This window comes from Dasypus novemcinctus, chromosome 3, assembly GCF_030445035.2.
Source record: "Dasypus novemcinctus isolate mDasNov1 chromosome 3, mDasNov1.1.hap2, whole genome shotgun sequence".
Taxonomy (NCBI): domain Eukaryota; kingdom Metazoa; phylum Chordata; class Mammalia; order Cingulata; family Dasypodidae; genus Dasypus; species Dasypus novemcinctus.
Window position 1 is genome coordinate 176199561 of NC_080675.1, and position 13820 is coordinate 176213380.

At 47.7% G+C, this 13820-nt stretch overlaps 1 protein-coding gene across 1 annotated transcript in view; it reads right to left on the bottom strand.

Moving 5' to 3' along the window:
• CEMIP (cell migration inducing hyaluronidase 1) overlaps positions 1 to 13820 on the bottom strand; it is a 154464-nt gene that overhangs the window by 125358 nt on the left and 15286 nt on the right. The window lies entirely within an intron of this gene.

A 13820-nucleotide genomic window follows, 5' to 3' on the forward strand; every position in this document is an offset into this window, starting at 1 on the left:
TCTAGGGGGATGCAGCAGGGCAAGGGGCACCAATAGGTAGAGAGAAGAACACGGAGAGGGAAGCTCAAGTGGACACTGCTCCAATTCATCCCCAGTTGCCTGACCAGGAATTACAGCAGGAGCCCGGGACACAGATGGTCCCTGCATGGGGATCGCCAGCACACAGGCCCTCTCTGGGGTACAGAGCCCATAAACGCCCAGGACAGCAACGTGCCAACCACCCCAGATCCCGAGACCATTCCTGCTACAATCGGCTCTCTGCAAACATCAATGCAAAAGCAAAATACTGACAGAAACTTTGCAAGAGAGTGCATTGAGCGAAGGCCACTGTTTGGGAGTTGGAACTTGACAACCACTGAACTAGCTCAATGTCTTCAAGATGGCCTTCGGCAGTGATGACTTCGTTTCCCAAACATTCGATTCAATGGCCCCACTGATGACAGTACAAAGCACTCCTTGGTCTTGGTATCCAAGGCCTTCCAAAATTTGGATCCAAGCTACCTTTCCGGACTTAAACTCCCTCTGCTTCATTATTAAACCTCGTCCCCTCCATACCTGTCCTCTATCCTCTGAGCCTGAATGGCCCCCATCTCTACTTACACCCCAACCAAGTCCCAACCTTCCTTTAAACCTGCCCCAACTCCAGCCCACAAGCTAAGTCTCCCATGAAAACTCATAGTGCTCTTTGTTTCTGACGCTCATTTGGCATCGCTCATGGATTCACTTCCATTCGCCATTTCTCACCTTGCCTTACGTTGTAAATGGAGGCTCTTTTGATCTTAAACAAACGCACCAGAACGTAAGACATCCAGATGTTTATCATGTCATCCAGCACACCCTCTGAGGGCTCAGGGGTTTCGTCTAATGTCTTTCTTGAAGGAGAGGCCTTCAAAGCCTGTGGCGCAGTCTCAGGACTGCTCTTTTTTTTTTTTTTTTTTTAGGTACCAGGGGCCAGCATTGAACCCAGGACCTTGTACATGGAAAGCCTTGAGCCAAATCAGCTTCCCTGAGTTGGTTTTTTCATTTGTTTTGCTGGTTGTTTGTTTTTGTTTTTTCAGGAGGCACCAGGAACTGAACCTGGGACCTCCTATGTGGGAAGCAGGGACTCAACTGCTTGAGCCACATCCGCTCCCTCAGGACTGTTCTGAAAGGTGTTGAGTTGATATCCTTAGGATTTAATTCACGGAAGGGGCCAGAGGTCATGTGAAAAGAAGAGTGGAGAGCAAAGCAGATGATCAAACAGCATACCACCCTTCAGAAAGTGTAGCGCAACTCTAAAGATTAGTATCCATTTTCTTCCTGGTCCCTGGAAGAACACTGCCCTCTTGACCCTCCCACAGTGCAGGAAGACTTCTTTCTCTTCTAGGAACACTCCCCATGGGCATCCCCAAAAACAGGGGTCAGAGATTCCCATGGACATGGTCTCAGGGGCTCTATAACACAAGCATCTTCTGGCTAAAGCCTGATGAGCCCCTTACACAGAGGGCCTGCACCCAGTCTCAGTGCCAGATTCGCGTTTGTGAATACCGTGGGCCAAGGTGAGGTCAAATGACTCTAGATGCCCGGTCAAGAGTTTTCACAGTCATTAGAATAAGTAGAAGAACAAGTGATCAAATGGCACATGTTGGTATGAGCACACCAATCCTCCAAAAATGTTTTATGGGGTGTTCTGGGTGCTAGCAGATCCACTAGGCAGAACTCGTCTTTGCCCACACCAAATAGTCAGTTGTTCACTAGCAACTCAGTAGCAGGAAGCAAATACACAATGAAGAATATTTCATTAACCAGTATTTCGAATTGTGTTAGTGTTAGATATTGGGAAATTCACTTTTACATCAACTGGCTTTTACATCACTTTTACATCAAATAATGAATTAGTGGCTCAAAATGAGTTCAGTGTTCAAAAGTGAGAATAAAAATAGTACAATGATGATTCAAATCATGGTCCTTTTTATACTGAAAGTGGAATAAACCAAGACACTAACAAATAAAATATAAAATAGAGAGAGAACGCTTTCTCCTACTAAGCCCAACAGTAGAGATTTCGATTTGGCATTGAGTTCATGTTAACCATCTGAATTTTATTTATTTTAGAGTTTTGTTTGCATATAATTTGTAAATTTGCTTTGGATTTATAGTTGTATAAGAATGGCAAGCCTAAGGAATGTACACCTTGTTTTATGTCTGTACATATTTAAATAACAGAATCGTAAGGGAATTTAAGTCAACACTAGATATCCAGGAGGATAGTTTCCCCTGTACCTTGTACCTTACTCAAGCAAGAGCAGCCCTGCTCCTGAGGCTTGCTGACCGCACCGTAACCACCGAAGTCAGGGCAGCTCTTCTAATCCCTCGCTCACTGCTGGGCAAGGATGCAGCACGGGGAGAGCCTGGCTCACCAGGCGATTTAAACCTGAAAAGGTCTGCTTGTTTGCATGTCCGCTTTGTAAATATTGTCCTGGGCCGGGCAGGAAGGGGCAGGTTTTAAAAACATCCACAACCATCCTCTTCTGTGTATTCCTCTCGCTCTGTGTTTGACTCACAGAGCACAAGCAGCCTTTAGCAGCCTTGCCTGCTGCCGCAGAAGACAAGTTTCCCGAGCGCCAGTGAGCTCCACGCTGGCTGCTGATTTCATCGGTGTAAGAACCTGCTTGTTCTTTGGGCTGTTTAGGCATACATCTGCCTTTTCTGCTTTCATGTGGTTGTGGGTGCTGGGGAAGGGGGAAGATGGGTGTTGACTCAGAAATTAGGGTCCCTGCGCTAGGTAAATGCACAAAGGGAAAAGGTACAGTTCCAGGGCAGCCTGACGCCTCTCCAGCCAGGCATCCAACTAGCTCCCGGCAGTGACTCTCCCAGAAATTCAGGCCTGGGCTAAAACCACTAGATGAGCTAGAACCTTTCCGACGACAATGAGAGCAACAACCAGAAACCTCTCCAGCGTGGCCCTTTTACTTGCCACCTGCTTGGGGACTATGGCAAGAAGTCTTTTCCAGTCTGGGATCAACCAGAGGGAAGATGTTGGTTTCACTAGAAAAAGAAGATATGTGTGCTCTGACATTGGGGGATTGCAATGAGAGGGCCCTTTCCGCAGAGGTCTGAAATTTCCACCTGGCCTGAAGGAAGCCTGGTCATCCGTTAGAGAAGACACGTGCATGTCAAGCAAACTTGACCCCGCCCAAGAATCTGCCCGTGGATGTCTGGAGCCCAGGGCAAAGGGGGCAGGCTTCCTCACCCAGACGTCAGGGTTGGAGGGGACTGGAGACCCTCCGGTGCCCCCTTCTCATCTCACAGAGGGGCTACTGGAGCTAAGGAGGCGATCTGCCTCGGGCACACAGCCACTCCACGCTGAGGTCAAAGGTAAAGGCTAGGGCTCTGTCCCTTAGCCTCCCATCAGATCACAGTTGTGTCTTCAAAACAGGACTCTCCACATTGTCTCACATACTCTGTGGCGCTGCAGCCAAAGTCAGAGGAACCGGAGCACGTCAGAACTGAAAAGAGACCGGCGGGTCCAACCGATTCCTCTCCCAGATTGCAAACAATTGAAATCCAAAGACAGCCACTTACCCAGAAGAGAGAATGAGGCAGAGGCAGAGCAGAGCTCTGTGGGTCTGTAGCCAAACAGACACCTGAACTCAAACAGCAGAGCTCCCCCCACCCCCACCTCACTGTGTGTCTTTGGCCAAGTTACTCAGCCTCTCTAGGACTCCTTTTTTCTCATCTATAAAATATGGCAGCACAGAGCCAGCCTCATGGGCCAAGGGAGGTCCAAGGGGGATAATAGATGCAAAGACTCATCCCAGTGGCTGGAATATAGGAAGTATTTAAGAACAATGACCACCATCATCACCCTCACCATCCGTCTCCTGCTCTGGGGACCTTTCCATTACGTTTTGCTTCTTGCAAGAGTTGTCATCACTGCTGCCGTTTTGTAATAAATTACATTTTCCTAGTTTGATATTTCCTGAGCCAATGTCTGAGAATTTGGGTCACAATTGAACTGACTACTCTCAACACGTCCAGAGCTCCTGCCTGGACGCCCAATGGCCGTGTGAGCCGCCATCTGTGGCCTTATTTTTTAAGATTTATTTTATTTATTTCTCTTCCCTTTCCCCTTATCTGGTCTCAGTGTCCATTCGCTGTGTGTTCTTCTGTGTCCACTTGCATTTTTGTCACGCGGCAGCAGCTCTCCTTGCAGGGCACACTCTGCACGTGGGGCACCTCTACATGGGGACACCCCTGTGTGGCTCAGCACTCCTTGCGGGCATCAGCACTGTGCGTGGGCCAGCTCCACACGGGCCAAGGAGGCCCTGGGTTACAAACCCTGGACCCTCCATGTGGTAGGCGGACGCTCTATCAGTTGAGCCACGTCCGCTTCCCATCCGTGGCCTTTTGAGGTAGGCACCTCTGCCCCGGTGACCTCCTTGCATAGGGAAGGACAGCATCCATTTATCCCATGGCCCCCAGGGAGGTCCATCCCCCGTGGAGGGGGAAGTCTGGTTTACGGCCCCCGGCTTCGGGGACCGCCCCCTCTGCTCAGGAGGAGGAAGGCGAGGCTGTAACTGCTGCTCTCTACGTGAGGGACCCGAGCCTGGGCGCGCGGGCCAGGGCAGCGTTCATGACTCGGCCCAGGAATCACCCCTCATTTAGGCCTCTCGGAAGCGCCAGTGGGGAATGGTGGCATTGGGAAGCCATTCAGACAGTCAGTGCGATGCCACGGCACAGGGGTTGCCTCCTGGCGTCCGTGCCTCTGCAGAGCTGCACAGCGTGCCTCGTTGCATCCCTGCAAGTGCCTCTGCCCACGTGGGGTCCAGGAGCAAGGCCTGTGATCTCCACGTTGGGGCGCACACCGTGCCCAGAGCACCCCTGTCTCCTCCTCAACACCTGGCGTCACGACGTTTCGGGCACTCGCTTTGTGCCAGGAACAGTGCTCAACACCTCCTGTGCATCATCTCGTTTCACCTCCACGGTGCCCGAGGAGGTGTGGCCGTGGCGGGCCCCATGTTGTAGTAGGAAAACGAAGGCTCCGAGAAGCTGAGCACCTCGGCCACAACGAGAAACGCAGCGGGGCGCACAGGCACGTGACCATCGGTCTGATACCTGAGTCCGAAAGCGTCACCTTGTTCTGCCTCCCCCCCCCCCCACTTCCCCTGGAATCTGCCCCCGGCTGGCTTGCTGCTCCCGACCCATGGCCAGCGGGAAGGCAAGGGACCAAAGACGGGCCAAGACCCAACCTGGCAGGTGTGGCCAATACCCCAGCGTCTCCAGGGAACGTCGAGTGGAGGAAGACAAGGGCGAGGCCCTCCGGGAACCCATCGCCCAAGCCCAGCCTGGCTCCCCTTCCTGCCAGGACCGCGTGTCGCGGAGCTTGGACTGCCACCTCTCCACAGAAGGACGGAGAACCTGAGCGCAGCTCCAGCATGGAGATGCTTCAGCTCCTTGCCCAGGAGGTGCCCTTCGAGGCAGCAGTTGAGGAGGAGGGCCAGGGAGGTAGCCCGCAGCCCGGAGCTCCGGATTCCTAATCTGTGTCTCAGGGATGGCTTTGCTCACCACCCGGACAGCGAGGATGTGAAGGTCTGTTGAAATCGTGACCAACTCCAGGCCAAAATTACTCTGCGAGGAGAGATGTCCTGAAGGCTGCGAGCCCGGGGCGACTGCGAGGAAACGCCGGGGGCCAGAGGCAGGCGGCAGTGGCTGAGAAGCACCTTGTGAGCTGCTGGAAAAGGCGCCAACCTGTCGGCTGACACAGCCCCCAAGCCAGCCCACCTGGCAGGCTGGGGCACCCTCGGGCCAAGAGAAGGTGCTCTTCCTGCAACAGGGCACAGCCTGGTGGGCAGGGGGCAGGCGGATTTCAGCCCCTACTGCCCCCCATTTGGGGCACCTCTGCTCTGATAGGGGATTCCGTTCACCCTCGGCCTTCTTTTCAACCCCAGGGGTCACTCCCTCAATTGTACCAATAGGAAGACTCAGGCCTGGAGAAGTTAAGCAGCCGGTTCAAGTGGACACAGTGAGCCCCTGGCAGAATCTTGACCCCAAGACCCCTGACTTCAAAGCCATCGCTCTCCCGACCACATCCCGTATGGGCGTGTGAGCACGGCAGAGACCTTCCGGAACTTGTATCAACCAGTGGATTTATTGCAGTCTTTCAAAGAGGCAGAGAAAAGCAGCAGGAACTGACCCGGAGTGGCAGGAAAGTGATGTCACCGCGCTCACCAGCCCACACCCCAGGGTCATTATTTTGAAAGCAATGAGACCATCCATTAGGCTGGCGCTGGAGCCTTGCCCGTCAACATCTGGGTGTGTAGGCAGGGCTTGGAGCAGATGCTTCCAGGGCTGCGCTGCTGACACTGCGGGTAAGGGCTGGAGCCTGTGCCGCTGGGGCCACCCACGCCTGACTAACGGCACAGGGCATCCGGGAGGGTGCAAAGAGCAACAGGGCTTCCTTGGGGCTCTGGCACCTGCCCTCAGCAGTCAATGGCTCATCCTGCCCTCAGGACACGCAGCCACGAGTCGGTGCCGTGTAGGGTCCCTTCCCTCCTGGCACTCTCAGGCTCACAGGCTGGCCCTGAGCCTCGTTACAGCTCTTAGGGGATGGACGGCCAGCACATCCCACGGAGATTAGCAGACCACTCAGTTGCCAGCTGAGATGAGTGCAAGTACCAGGACATGTTTGCAGAATTAGGTCAGATAAATAAACAAGTGAAAATACTGCCATGTGTCACCACGCAAGTATATCCAAGTACAGTAATACTACAGAGCAAATAATTCTATCCAGGGTGGGTGTGGAAGATGGATCACAAAAACGGCCCCAGAAGCCCCCTCCCATCCCACGATCCATGTTCTTTGCAATGTGACTTTGCAGCTTCTCCCCTTGAGTGGGACTGGCCTTGCTCTGGCCAGAGGAATACAGCAGAAGGGATGGTGTGCCAGTTTTGAGCTCCAGGACTCAAGAGGCCAGGCATGCTTTGCCTCTCTCTCACAGAACCCTGCCCGTGAGGACCAACCCAGGCTGGTCTTCTGGATGATGAGGGACATGTGGACCAGTCATCCTCAAATACCCAAGAGACCACTGGCCACCACCAGCCATGTGGGTAGGGGCATCCTAGACCAGCCACCTTCCAGCTGTCCTGCCAATTAAATGTAGATGCAGGAGTGAGCTGAAATCCTGGCTGACCTGGAGAGCAATAGCCAATGGCAGCTTTCTTAAGCCACTGGATTGAGGAAGGTTTATTACACAGCAAGAGCTAACTGATACATTCAAGAAGGAAAGTGAGGGGACTCTTCAAAGAGACGGGGATGCCTGGGCAAGCAAGGTCAGGAAGAAGGAACAGCAGTTTTCTGGATGATTGAGCAGAGAAAACAGCATTAGCAATGGCAAGATTATGAAAAACACTGTTGTGTCAGCAGGACCATCACAAAGTCTGGGATGTTGCTAGAGTCTAAAATGAAAGGAAGAAGTGGCCAGACAGGAATCTGGAGAGGCAGAGTGGCCCAGTCATGGCAGGCTCCATATGCCACGCTGAGCTGTTTCCCCACTGGTTCCCAAACCTCTGGGCCAAGAACTTGACTTTATAACAACTTTTGGAAGGCTAAATGAAAGGGTAAATCCAATATTTTTGCCCCTACACCATGAACTGAAATATTTCAAATATGTCCAGAAATAATGGAAAAGTCACTAATCTTGCAAATCTATTTAGAATGTGGAATTTTCTCTAACTCAGATACAGAGTAAGGCTTTTGAAATATGGCTTGTAAAGGCCCCTCAAGAGCATAACTATAACATATGTCTGATGAAAAAAAAAATAAGGCCTGGAATTAGGAAGAAGTCCAAAGTAAAAAAGGCATTATAATCAAGGTCTTCCCAAGATGTTATTAAAGAGAAATACCAGCAGTTTAAAAGGAGTTACTTCAACCAATATTAAGTAGCTCAGCTGTGAGAAGATATGGAAAAGCCAGGTACATTCAGCCTCTGGTTCATCAATTCATTTATTCATTTCATAAAATATCAGGCACTCTCTAAGCCAAACTCAGCATATAAATGCACTACCTTTCCAACCACCACCACCTGGCATGGGACATGACTCCCAGGGATGAGCCTCTTTGGCACCGAGGGAGTATTAGCAAGTGCCAGCCAGCAATGCATTTGAAAAAAGGCTTTGACCAAAGGTGGAAATATTAAATAAAAATGACTTTTTATATCTAAGAGATTTCAAAGTGAGTTGGGAGGTCATTCCAGAGGTTATGCTTATGCATATCTTAGGAGGATCTCACTGACTGCCTCAGTAAATAACGCCTCAAGCAGGGGGGCTCCTGAGGGCTCTAGAGACATCTGGACACTATATGCAACAATCCCAGGACAATCCCAGGAATTCAGCACCCTGTCAGTAGACCTTACCTTAGAATATATGATAACGTATTCCCTCAATGTATTGGACTTTGACTCATAATTTTTCTACACATGGTTCTTATACCCCTTTTATTTGAACCTATAATTAGCATGATAGCCACTAAATATGTGTCCCAGAGACTTAAATCTTCTATCTGTTCATATGTCAGTTGAGCCCTGAATCTCAGCTGAGTTATATCCAACACTTACCCTCCAAATCATCAGATTCACTAACAACTAACAAGAGGATGATGATGGGCAACACCCATGCCCCCCCCCCCAAAAAAAAATGTATCTATAACTGCAAGCAAGACAGTTCCATCCATCTGCCCCATGGGACATAAGCACCCTCTCAATCAAAAGCAGAGTGGGCATCACCATCCCAAAATCCTCAAGATTGAGGAATGAACAAATGTAAGGGGGAATGCAACTATGGGTCAAAGTAGACTTATTATTATTCTAGCAGTAGAAGAACTTGTATCATTGATATAGAGGCAGTGGTCACCAGAAGTTCTGAGGGGAGGGAGAGGGAAGAATAGGTGCAACATGGGGCATTTGGAGACATTGGAATTGTCCTGCATGACAGTGCAATGATGGATACAAGCCATTATATATTTTGTCAAAACCTATAAAATTGTGTGGTACAAAGTGTAAACCGTAATGTAAACTCTAGACCATGGTCAGTAGCAGTGCTTCAATATGTGTTCATCAGTTGTAACAAATGTACCACACTAATGAAGGATGCTATTGGGGAAGAGAATAGGAGGGGAAGGGGGCGTATACAGGAATCCCGTATAGTTTCAATGTAGCATGATGTAATCTAAAGCCTCTTTTTTAAAAAGGTAGCAGCATTGACAATCAGGTCTTGCAATTGGCCTGCTGCTCTATAAATAAATGAGGCATGAGGTCTGCTCTCACACTCCCAGGCCAAAGGGGAGAGAGGACTTTTGAGCAGGCCACACCCTCAACACTCATGTTCTGTAACAGCAGGGGTCTCCTGGGGACCAGGGGATGGCAAGGGGATTTCAGCTACCTACTGGATGCAGACTCTTAACTAGCCTCCTTTTACTATCTGTGACTAACCCTTGCATAAACTCCTATTTGGTGGCACAGCGTGCACATGATGGCTCAGTATTGTGTCTCCCCTCTAGTCTGGGCCACGTGTGGGCCCCTCAGTGGGTGGTCTCTCCCACCCTGACTCACAGACAAGGCCTCCAGGGAAGAGCTATCCAGCTCGCTCCTCTACTAAGCCTGTGCTACCCAGGATCCGCCAGCTCTAGAGTCTGTAAGGTGGCCGGAGGCCCGGTGTGTCCCCCGAGCCCAAGCCTCGGCTTGGCTGAGTTCTTTGAGCTTCTAGAAGTCCTGGCAGAGTCAATCGCTTCTCCTAGGGCCACGGGATGTCTCCAGGCCTGGCCAAGCTGAGATGGAATCTCTGCCGCGGCCCAGGGATCAGATCAAATGTCTGGCTGAATTCCTGCCACGCGAGGCTTATCACATGCCTGTCCTCTCCCATGCTGGTAACTGGATCAAATAAGCTTTTTCCTGGCAGCACAAGTCAATGGATAAAGGAAAGATTGTTCAATAAAATCGTGCTTGGATAGGAGGTTTGTAAATTGAGGGGGAAATTGAGTTAGAACCTGTCCTTGGGCCACGAATTGAAATAAATGCCAGGAGGATCAAACTGCTTACACTTCAATCTGCAGGACCACCAGAAGACTCTCGAGTTGGATTTTGATAGAAGAAATTAAAAAATAAATGATCCACAGCTTGGACTACATGAGAATATTTCACATATTTTACAAAATAATCAGAAAGAAAGTCCGGGAGAGAGGATTATACAAATATGTAAAGAGACCAGAAAGGTTGATGAGAGGAATGCAAATGCCCCATAAATGGGCACATGATACAAACTGATACTTTCAAAAAGAAAAAAAAAATAACTACTAAACAAACACTTGGAATAGTCTTGGACCTTAGCAGTAATCAAACAGAAGTAAATAATCACATGTGATTTTTCACTATTAAATTGATTTTTTAAGCTGTAGCAGTATCTAATGCTGGCAAAAATAGTGCCCTTATACACAGTTAATGGTTGTGCTAATTTACATAAGTCTTGGGAGGTCAAATGGATGAAGAATCAAAAAATGTCCATATATCTTAACCCACCTAACTCCAGTTCCAGGAATCTTTTCTATGGGAATTATCCAAAATTTGGCAAAAGGCATATAGAAAAGGCATTGTAGTATAATTTTTAACCACGAAATTTTTAAATGGGTTCGATGTCCTTTTACAGCAACTAAAATGATGAATATGAAGACTGAGGGAAGAACTTAAAAATGCTTATGCATGTGATATAATTATATCAACACTACTTAAAATACATACAAGAAGTAACACTTGAAAAATATTCACCAAAATTTGTACAGTGGCTAAGTGGTAGGATTATGGTATTTTTTCTTTTCTCTAAATTCCAAGTGATAAAGGAATATACTTATATAAATTATATAATAGAAAAATATGTTACGTGATTACACACACAACACATATATTCTTTTGTAAAAAGTAAAGAAAGGCCTCCCTTGACCACTCCAACTCCTACTTATTGCTCTTTCTTCTAAAAGCCTTAGCACCAGCTGGTTGAGTACAGGACCTGAAGGGTGACTCCAGCCATCTGTGCCCTGGCTGAATGGGCATTTCCTTTCTACACAGGAGCCTAGCATCTTGGACATGGGGATTGCATACTGCTAGTATAGGTTATGTTCTGCTGTAGTAATAGGTAACCCCCAAGCTACAGGGTTACCTTCTCATGGGTATATGTGAAGGGTTCTGTGCTGTTACACACACTTAAGGATTCAAGTCAAACCCTCCACCTAGGCAGCTGGCATGGCAGAGAAAAGAGGTGAGAATCATGCAGGCTCTTCCATGTTTCTTGGAGAAGTGACACATATCACTTCTATTCCTACTTCATTACCTAGAGTAAGACATTTGTCCACAATTAACTTCAAGAGAGTGGAAAGAGTAATTCTCCCCTGTGCCCAGAAGAAGAGGGCTAGGATACTGGTGAATCACGGTGATGTCTACCACAGAGTTACTCAGGGCTTCATCTGCCCACGTCCTAATCTAGTTGGACTGTGAGCACCCCTGCGGGGCAGACTGGGCCTTGCACATCTTTGTTCACTCTGCGCTCTCCCTGCCACTCACATGCCCAACATGGCCCATGTCTGGCAAAGCACCCAGCCCATTATAGGTACTCCCTGTAGCACTGAATAATGATGGATGTTGTGTCTACACCACACAGAATATAGTGATTTCAGATTATATTCTAGACATCATTGTACCTAATAATCTGGGTCTGCAGTAGTCTCTAATTCTCAGCTTCTTACGACCATGAAGTGGACATTCCTGGACAATTTCATCAAACTGGTACCAGTTCTTAATTTCTTCTGGTCTTGCCTTATAAGACTTCTCTTATTTCAAGCCTCATTGCTCACTACCTTTAGCTTTATCCATATAATCAAGCCATACAAATCTGCTTGCAGGTTCTTTAATGTACCAGGTTGTCTGATCTCTCCTTGTCCAAAGTGCCCTTCTCTGATCAACAGACGAATTCTTACTGTATTTTGTAATGTTCAAATCAAGGATTACTTCTTCCAGGAATTGAGGCTTTCTCCTTGTGTTCTGCCCCATCTGTATCTTGTATGGACATAGAATATTTCATTATTCCTACTTGTTCACATGATTGCCCTCCACCTTGGATTAGAAAGTAAAGGGCATGGATCATTGGGTTCTGTATTCCCTGTGCCTCTTACAGAATGGTTGGTTACTATATATTAGTTGAGTAAATGAGTTAAGCAAATGTAATAGTTCATGATTTTATTGATTCACCTAACACTGACATAGGGCTTCAAGCCCCTAAATCTTTTTCAGTAAAAAAGTCAGACTGATAATGCATTGGTGGCTTATCACACATGTAAGTGGGACAGAGAACATCCCAGAGACCCTGTGAATACCCTTACTCTACTCATTCATCTCCTGGCTATCTCCTTTTGAGCACCTCTTGGGTTTCAAGTTCTCAGTCAGACTATCCAGGATGAAAAACAGAGCAACTGAGGGTGAACATGAGTGGTGCTGAATTTTGCTGCAGTCCTATCCATTTACAAAGCTCTCCACTGTTCTGTGTGTAATCAGCAAAGAGATCTGTTTTTTAAAAATCTCTGTTTAAAATCCTTGCTAAGCTCTGTCTAAATATTTAAAAGTTTTTTTTATGGAAAAAAGAACCTCTTTATGGAAATTCTTTCTGGTATAAACTGTGTATAATTACAATAAAAAACTGCAAAATGTATCAGATGTAATTTTATCTTTCAGTTAGAGATAATAACTGAAAACTCCATAGAATTTTAAATTAACTGATTTTTAAGTAATTAAGAGAGGTGATGGTAGCCCAGCATTGTAAATGTAATTAATGCACTAAATCGTACATTTAAAATAGCAAAAATGGCAAATTTTATGTTTTATATATATATGTTTATATATATATATATATATATATACACACAACAAAAAGAAATTCATAACCTCTGTTGAAAAGATGCAAGGTTTCTTGCTTGATCAGGCCACTGGTCTCCTGGATGAACACCCACAGCCCAAACCTTCTCCAATCTTCCCACCTTCACCCACATTCTCAGCACCATCTTAGGGAGTTGTCCCTGACTCCTCCCTCTCCAGCCCTCTATACACAATCCACCTTCCAGTTTTGTCAATTGTGTTTTCTAAACACCAGTTGCAGCCATCCCCATCTCTCCCTCTCCCTGGCCCTGCTCCAAACCCAGACCACTGCTTGCTTAGCCCAGAGCCATAGCCTCCTCACTGCTCCTCCTGCTTGCTCATTTGCCAACCTTTGCCCACCCATCCCACCCTTAAGTCTTCAGAGAGCAGCCTGAGAGATCCTCTCTATAATCAAAAAACTAGACAGCACACCTCCCCAGCCTAAGCTGTTTAATGACTTTCCATGGCTTTTAGGATACGTTCACAGTCTTGAACACGGTTTGGAAGATGTTGCATGCTCTCACCTGCCTACCACCACCCCACCTGCTGCTCCAGGCTTGACTCACTTTCCTTGCTCTGGGCAAACCAGCCTTCTCTCGTTTCCCCATCATAGGGCCTCTACACATAACCTTCTCACTGCTGGGACAATCTTACTCCCACTCTTGGTCTTTCTATTAATCTTATTCACCAGCCTTCTAGGCTCTGCCCAAATGCTGCTTCCCTAAAGATTTCCCTCCACTTCCTCCACCAACCACCTAAATTAGATTGCTTGACTGTTTACTCTCTTGGTACCTTTTAACTTTTCTTCATATCACTTATCTCAGTTTGAAATCACATGCTCGTTTATGTTTCAATATCTTCAGATTTTCCCCCCTCTAGATCTGCACTACCT